The following is a 6,348-nucleotide window of genomic DNA, read 5'->3' as shown; positions in this document are numbered from 1 at the left end:
TTTAAATTCAAATTTTTGTAGTTTAACATAACGCATAAAAGATGAGTTTACAGATCAAATGGTAAATTACATCCAATTGGCATGAAAATTGGTATGCATGTTAATAACATATAGCACATGTAATCCAATGGTTGGATTTTGGAAATATGAATTTAATAATAAGTTATTGGTTAGTGTAACATTCAATAATATGTTATTGACCATGCCATTTTCTAAATCCAACCGTTTGATTGTGACCATAATTTACCAGAATTAAACTTTCATTACACTCTTCAAATCCAACGGTTAGATTTCAAATCTAAGAATGACGTGTGATGGATATGTGCTATGTACTTGTATGGTTATGTTTACTCAATCTGACCATCCAATTAGTCATATTATTATTTTAAAAAGTAAACGAAGTTAGTCACATATTAAAATTCTTACATAAATTTAATAATAGCTATGATATTTTTTTTTTTAAAATTTTTAATAAGATAGAACGTGTGATAATTTTTGTTGTGTGATATATATATATATATATTGAGAAAGTTGTGTGGTGAATTTTATTGAGTATATGTGATTGTTTTTTATTTTTAAATTTTATTTCATAGCTCATTAATAAAATGACCAAGTGACTTCACCAAATTGTAGATTTTTTTTAAATTTTTTTAAATAAATATAATTTTTTTGTTTTTTTTTTCTCCTATAAAAACAATTGTTTTTGTTTTTATTAACAATAAAGAAAAGACAAAGGAAAAAAAAAGAAAAAAAGAAAAAAAAGAAAGAAGAAGCATATCAGCAAATACAAAGAAAAAATAAAAAGAAAACAACGAAACGATTAGACCAGAGCAAATAAAAAAAAAAAAAAAAAAAACAATAAGCTTTGGTTAGGGTTTTAATTTTTTCTCTTCTTACCCATTACACCAGCCGTCACTCTCTTTCTCCCTCACCCTCACCCTCATGTTCGCCTCTCTCTCTCTCTCTCTCTCTCTCTCACCAGGCCTTTCCGCCGCCGCGGCCACTTCCCACCCTAGCCATCGCCGTGCCCGCACCTCCTCTCCCCTTATTCTCGACTCTCTCTCTCTCCCTCATCCTCGTCTCTCACTCTCTCCCTCACCCTTGCTACTCTGCCGCCAGCCACCACTTCCGCCGCCCTACTCCTCTTCCCCTTTCCTCCTCTCATGTCCACCTCCGCCGCTAGTCTCCTCCACTGCCAATTTTCTAGTACCTCCTCTACCCTTTGTAATTTTTATTTTGTATTTTTTGTTTTTGGGTTTTTGGGTTTTTAGTTCAATATATAGAGTGTGGGTTTTCTGGAACCTCCTCTACCCATCGGTGAGTTTTTTGTTTTAATTGTAGAAATTTCATATAAATACATTACAAGAAAATAATTGATTTGAATTTCATATTTTGTGATTGAATATACCATTGGGGTTTAGGTTGCAATGTGATTTTGATTTGCAATTTTTTTTCCCTATTGGGTCTTGTGGTTAGTGCTTTGATATGGATGTTTGGCTGTGGGATTGGGGTTCAAAAAAAATTGGGGTTTTTGTTTTTGGTTGATTGTGAATCCATAAGTATTTTTTGATTTGGGATTTTCAGAGTTGGGTATGTATATTGCTTGTGCTCATTTGGCTATAGGTTTGGGTTTGTGCTTGTGTTTGAAAGGTGGGTTTTATGTTGACCCAGAGGCGAAGCTCCTGTTTATCATTCGCATTCGTGGGTAAGTTTTCCTGTTTGATTTTTCCGTTACATGAATCTTTATGGTAGATCACCAGGTTCTTATTATTGGAATTTGGAACTTACAGTATCAATGCCATGCACCTAAAGACTAGAAAGATCTTGCAGCTCTTGCGTTTGAGACAGGTATTACATGAAACTCACCCCTTATGGTACTATAAAATGGCATCTGGTTATTGTAGTTTTTATTTATGTTTTTGTGTTGGTCATGACGGTAAATATATCCTTTTGAAGGCTAAGGCAGGTTCAGACTATTTGCTTATTGTACTGGGTAGTTTTCGTAAAAGTACTCGTTTTTAAAGCTATTTAAGTTTAAGCTCCTTGGGTCATTGTCTAGAAATCTTTGAGGCAAAGCTCAAACATCTAGTGTCAAGGTGTTTGGGTGTAAGCACCTTTTTTATTTTGACCTTTTAGAACTTTATATAAGCATTAAGTACACATTATTTCTAGTAGGTTTACTGCTGAATAGTTTGAAACTTGAAGCCCTTTGTTGTGAGTGTTATGAAAAGCTAATCTAAAACTATGCCTGATTCTTTTATTCTGAATGCTGGGACATGCCTGATTCTTTTATTCTTTTAATCTGAAACCATGATAAGCTAACTGACACTGAATGCTGAAACTTGGCCCACGTATTTGGTCATCAAAGGTAAGTTTCAATTGCATTGAATTCAGCCCAATATTTTAAAGAAAATTAAACAGAGGCATCATTCGTGGCCGCCACCTCGCCTCCATTAATGACCAGTCGCCTCTTGCTTTCTCCGCTGGAAACGTCACTCTCCTCAGTAATTCTTTGGGATTGTATGATTCTTATTCCACTCCTCAAATAATCATTCAAATATATGTTTTTAGTTAATATATATATATATATTTTGTGTGTGTGTGTTTTTTAGTGAGCTTTTGATATGATATTTTTTGGTTTTTTTAATTTTTATTTTTATTTTACAGGAGATATTTTTGGTTCCCGATAAGAGAAAGAGTTGTTTTTTAGTGGCCAGTTGTATTATTGTAAGTAAAAGTTATAACTTTTTGTGGTCTCCCAGCCTATCCAAAAAGACCCCAAATGAAATTTTTTTTTTTTATTATTTTAAATTTTCCTGGGTGACCAAACTGTTTGTTTCAATTAGGTTAGGTGTACTGACTTTATTATTTTATTTGGTTAATTTATTTATTTATTTTCTATGTTTGTTGATGTTTTAGTTTGCATTATGCTAATGTTTCTTTGGGGAATCCGAGTTAATCATTCTTGGTGGTGTTAGACACAGGCAGTGATTTGTTCGGGATACCATGTGATTGTCAGAAAAATGGTTGCATAAAGGCCTTATAGTCATCATCTGGAGCGGTATGTTTACTTTTTTACTTTGAATTTTCGGTTTCTTTGTTATCGGTTTTATTACTTCCAATTGATACGGCTATATGGGTTCCTTTTTCTTCCTTTGCTATTGTAGTCATATATGCTTAAAAACTTGTTAGAAAATTGACTTGAATAGAGTGCATTAATTGCACATAGATTTGGCATCATATAGGAATATAACCCAACTTATTAAAAGATGAATCTGTCTTATATAGCTAGGAAAGTCTCAGTCAACTTGGATTGTAGACTTTTTTTTTCTTTTTTCTTTTTAACTATGGAATTCTACTATGGAATTTTACTATGGAATTCTACTTGAAAAGGTACTATAGGCAAATAGAATAGTACTCATATGAATGAGTAAAGCATGGCAGGGACCGAGAATCCTAGAAAGAGATGTAGTCGTCTCATGTTAATATCACTAATGAAAATGAGAAAGAACCACTAAACCAGACAGATTTAGTGGTCTGATATACTATTGAATTTTTGGTGGGTATATAATCAATTGGTGAAAGCTGTCTTGCATATTATTATAAGATTATGATTCCTTCTCTTTGATTCCAATTTAGTTAAGTTTGAAATCTTGTGGAGTTGTTTCATATCATTTTTGTATTTGTTAATTGAGTTGTGATTGTTTTATAACTACTAACAAGATGTGGCAGCCGCAAACATCCTGTTGATGATTGTCTGGTTGGTTGATCAGTAGTGAGTAGTAGAGGAAAAGAAAAACTAAATGTTATAAATTCTTAAACTTGATGTTGTTTTCTCAATGCTGATTTTGACTAGATCTACATTGGAATTACTTTCAGGGGTACGTTAAGTTAAACACAAATTCTTCATAGCAGGGATGGGTTCTGGACATTGGTTTAAGACAATAATTGGCTCAAAGAAAGGGAAGCGCGGCAGTTCAAAACAAGTAAAGGTATGGAGCCCTTAAATTGCAATAATACTGCTAAATGGGACTATTTGCCCAACAGGCCTCCAATGGACCAAAAACTAAATTGTTATCTTCTTACTAATTTGCAATCCCTTTAGCTGTCACATTGAATTCCTACTAATTATAGGCTTAGAATTGAAATTAATGAGCTATTGTTGCTACATTATATATTGTTACTTGAGGACTGAAGGGGGGATTGAGTTTAGGAATAGGAAACCTAAATAGAGTTAGTCAAGGTTTTGGCTTAGAATTGAAATTAAAGAGCTATTGTTGCTAAATTATATATCGTTACTTGAAGACTGAAGAGGTGATTGAGTTCAGGAATAGGAAACCTAAATAGAGTTTGTCAAGGTTTGGGATTTATAATTTATGAGCTCAGGGATGGTGTACCTCCTTTGGGAAGTCCTAATGGTTAGTAATTGTTTTTGAATGCTTGAAGGGCTTTTTATTATATATCTTTCTTGAAGTTAAGATGTACAAATCTTGTGCTTGATATGAAAGTCGCTTTTCATGATAACTTTTCTTTTTCATTTGAAAGGCATGATTATGTTTTTATAATGATGCAGTGGGCTTAGATATATTGTCTAGGTAGTATCAAATTAAAATATGGTGCTAGAATGGTGCATCCATTGAAAAGCATTATGTTGATATTTATATCCTTTCTTAAATTTCCTTCACCATCTGTAATTAATGGGTCTCAAGGAAAAGTCAAAGTCCTCTAAAGTTAAAATCTTTGCTATTGGCCGCTCTATCTCAACTTTTCTGATGGTTTTTAAATGATGAATCTATAGGTCTACCTGCTTCTTTTGTAACTTGGATTAGCCAAATGCCACAGTTTGTTCTAGAGTCAGAAATCCCAAAGGTATTGACACAAAACCCAAGGGTCTGTTGTACATGAAGCCCTATAGCGGCGCTTATTGACCACTGCTATAGGTGACAACATATAGTGGCGGGCCTATCCTACCGCTAAAAGGCCTCTTCACCCAAATCGCAACCTCATATGGCGGCGGTTTTTAGCCCGCCGCAATAGACCAAAAGCGCTACTAAATGGCAGATCTATTGTGGCGCTTTTCGCGACCGCCACAATTGACCTATAGTGGCACTGTAGCATTGACGGGATGGCCTGCCGCAATAGCGCCCGCCGCTATAGGCCAAATGTACCTTTAGTGGTGCTTTTTTGGGCTTTAGCGGCGCTTCTGGCCCGCCGCAATAGCCCGTTTTTCTTGTAATGTTAATTTTATACTCCTTTCTACCCAAAAAAAAGAAAAAAAAAAGAAGGAACAACGTGCATGGTACTAGTTGACACTTACGGTGTAATGTTAACCTTTTCTTTTCTTTCCTTTTTTTTTTCCATATTGAAAGGTCAACCTTTTCCATTTTGGTTCGCCATGAAATGAAATGAACAAATGGGATAATTTTTCAACCATACACGTGTTTGCTGACTTTATTTTTTATATATAATGAACAAGGGTTATAACATTTTCTAATATATATATTTTGTATAAAGTTTAGCTATAAAATTGGTTATAATCTTAGGTTACAATCTTGTTCAATATATTTTTATTGGAGATAAATTTTGACAAATCTATCATTAGATTACATTTTCTTCTTCTTATATCCTCCATGCTTGCAAAATTTCTAGAAAATTAAAGATTAATAACTACGTCATCAATAGATTATTTAAATTGTAAGTTTTTATAGTTTAAAATTATGCATAAAATATAAGTGTATAGATCATATAGTAATTTTTATTGGTGATAAATTTTGACAAATCTACCATTAGATTACATTTTCTTCTTCTTATATCCTCCATGTTTGCAAAATTTCTAGAAAATTAAAGATTAATAACTACGTCATCAATAGATTATTTAAATTGTAAGTTTTTATAGTTTAAAATTATGCATAAAATATAAGTGTATAGATCATATAGTAAATAATATCCAATTAACATAAAATTTAATATGTGTATTAAGAGTGTAAATAACATGCAATTCAACGGTTAAATTTTCAAAATATGTAATAATGTTTATTTTATTAAGTAAGGTTGTAACTTTAGGCTACAATCAATTTTGTAACTAAACTTTATCCATATATTTTTAACGCCCTAATTTATGACCATACCAGTTCTCATTTTTGTTATTTAACTTGCATACCTGCACCAAGAATATTTGAGCTGTGTCTCCCGTTGAGTTTAGAGACGTTTGAGAGGAAGAAATGATTTGGGTTGAGTTGTTAGCTATTGTGAATGTTGAGTAAAAAATGAATATTTTAATTGTTTTGTTGAATTTTTTATTCCAATTAATTCTTTTGCTAATGAACAGTAGGCCATCAAACCAAGAGA

At 32.8% G+C, this 6,348-nt stretch overlaps 1 long non-coding RNA gene across 3 annotated transcripts; it reads left to right on the top strand.

The window, feature by feature from the left end:
* The first annotated feature begins 1,374 nt into the window (after positions 1-1,374).
* Positions 1,375-5,269, top strand: LOC115976478. 3 transcript variants are annotated; one of them, XR_004088317.1, is made up of 6 exons: positions 1,375-1,705; positions 1,791-2,520; positions 2,668-2,727; positions 2,979-3,061; positions 3,880-3,992; positions 4,799-5,269. It is a non-coding gene; the product is annotated as an uncharacterized LOC115976478 (long non-coding RNA). The 3 variants fall into 3 exon arrangements; XR_004088316.1 differs by lacking the exon at positions 2,668-2,727 and having other exon boundaries at positions 1,376-1,705; positions 1,791-1,848; XR_004088315.1 differs by lacking the exon at positions 2,668-2,727 and having other exon boundaries at positions 1,376-1,705; positions 1,791-1,848; positions 2,920-3,061.
* The last annotated feature ends 1,079 nt before the right edge of the window (positions 5,270-6,348 follow it).

This window comes from Quercus lobata, chromosome 2 (genome assembly GCF_001633185.2).
Source record: "Quercus lobata isolate SW786 chromosome 2, ValleyOak3.0 Primary Assembly, whole genome shotgun sequence".
NCBI classification, from domain to species: Eukaryota; Viridiplantae; Streptophyta; class Magnoliopsida; order Fagales; family Fagaceae; genus Quercus; species Quercus lobata.
The sequence above is the reverse complement of the archived record's forward strand: the minus strand, read 5'-3'. Positions and strand labels throughout refer to the sequence as shown.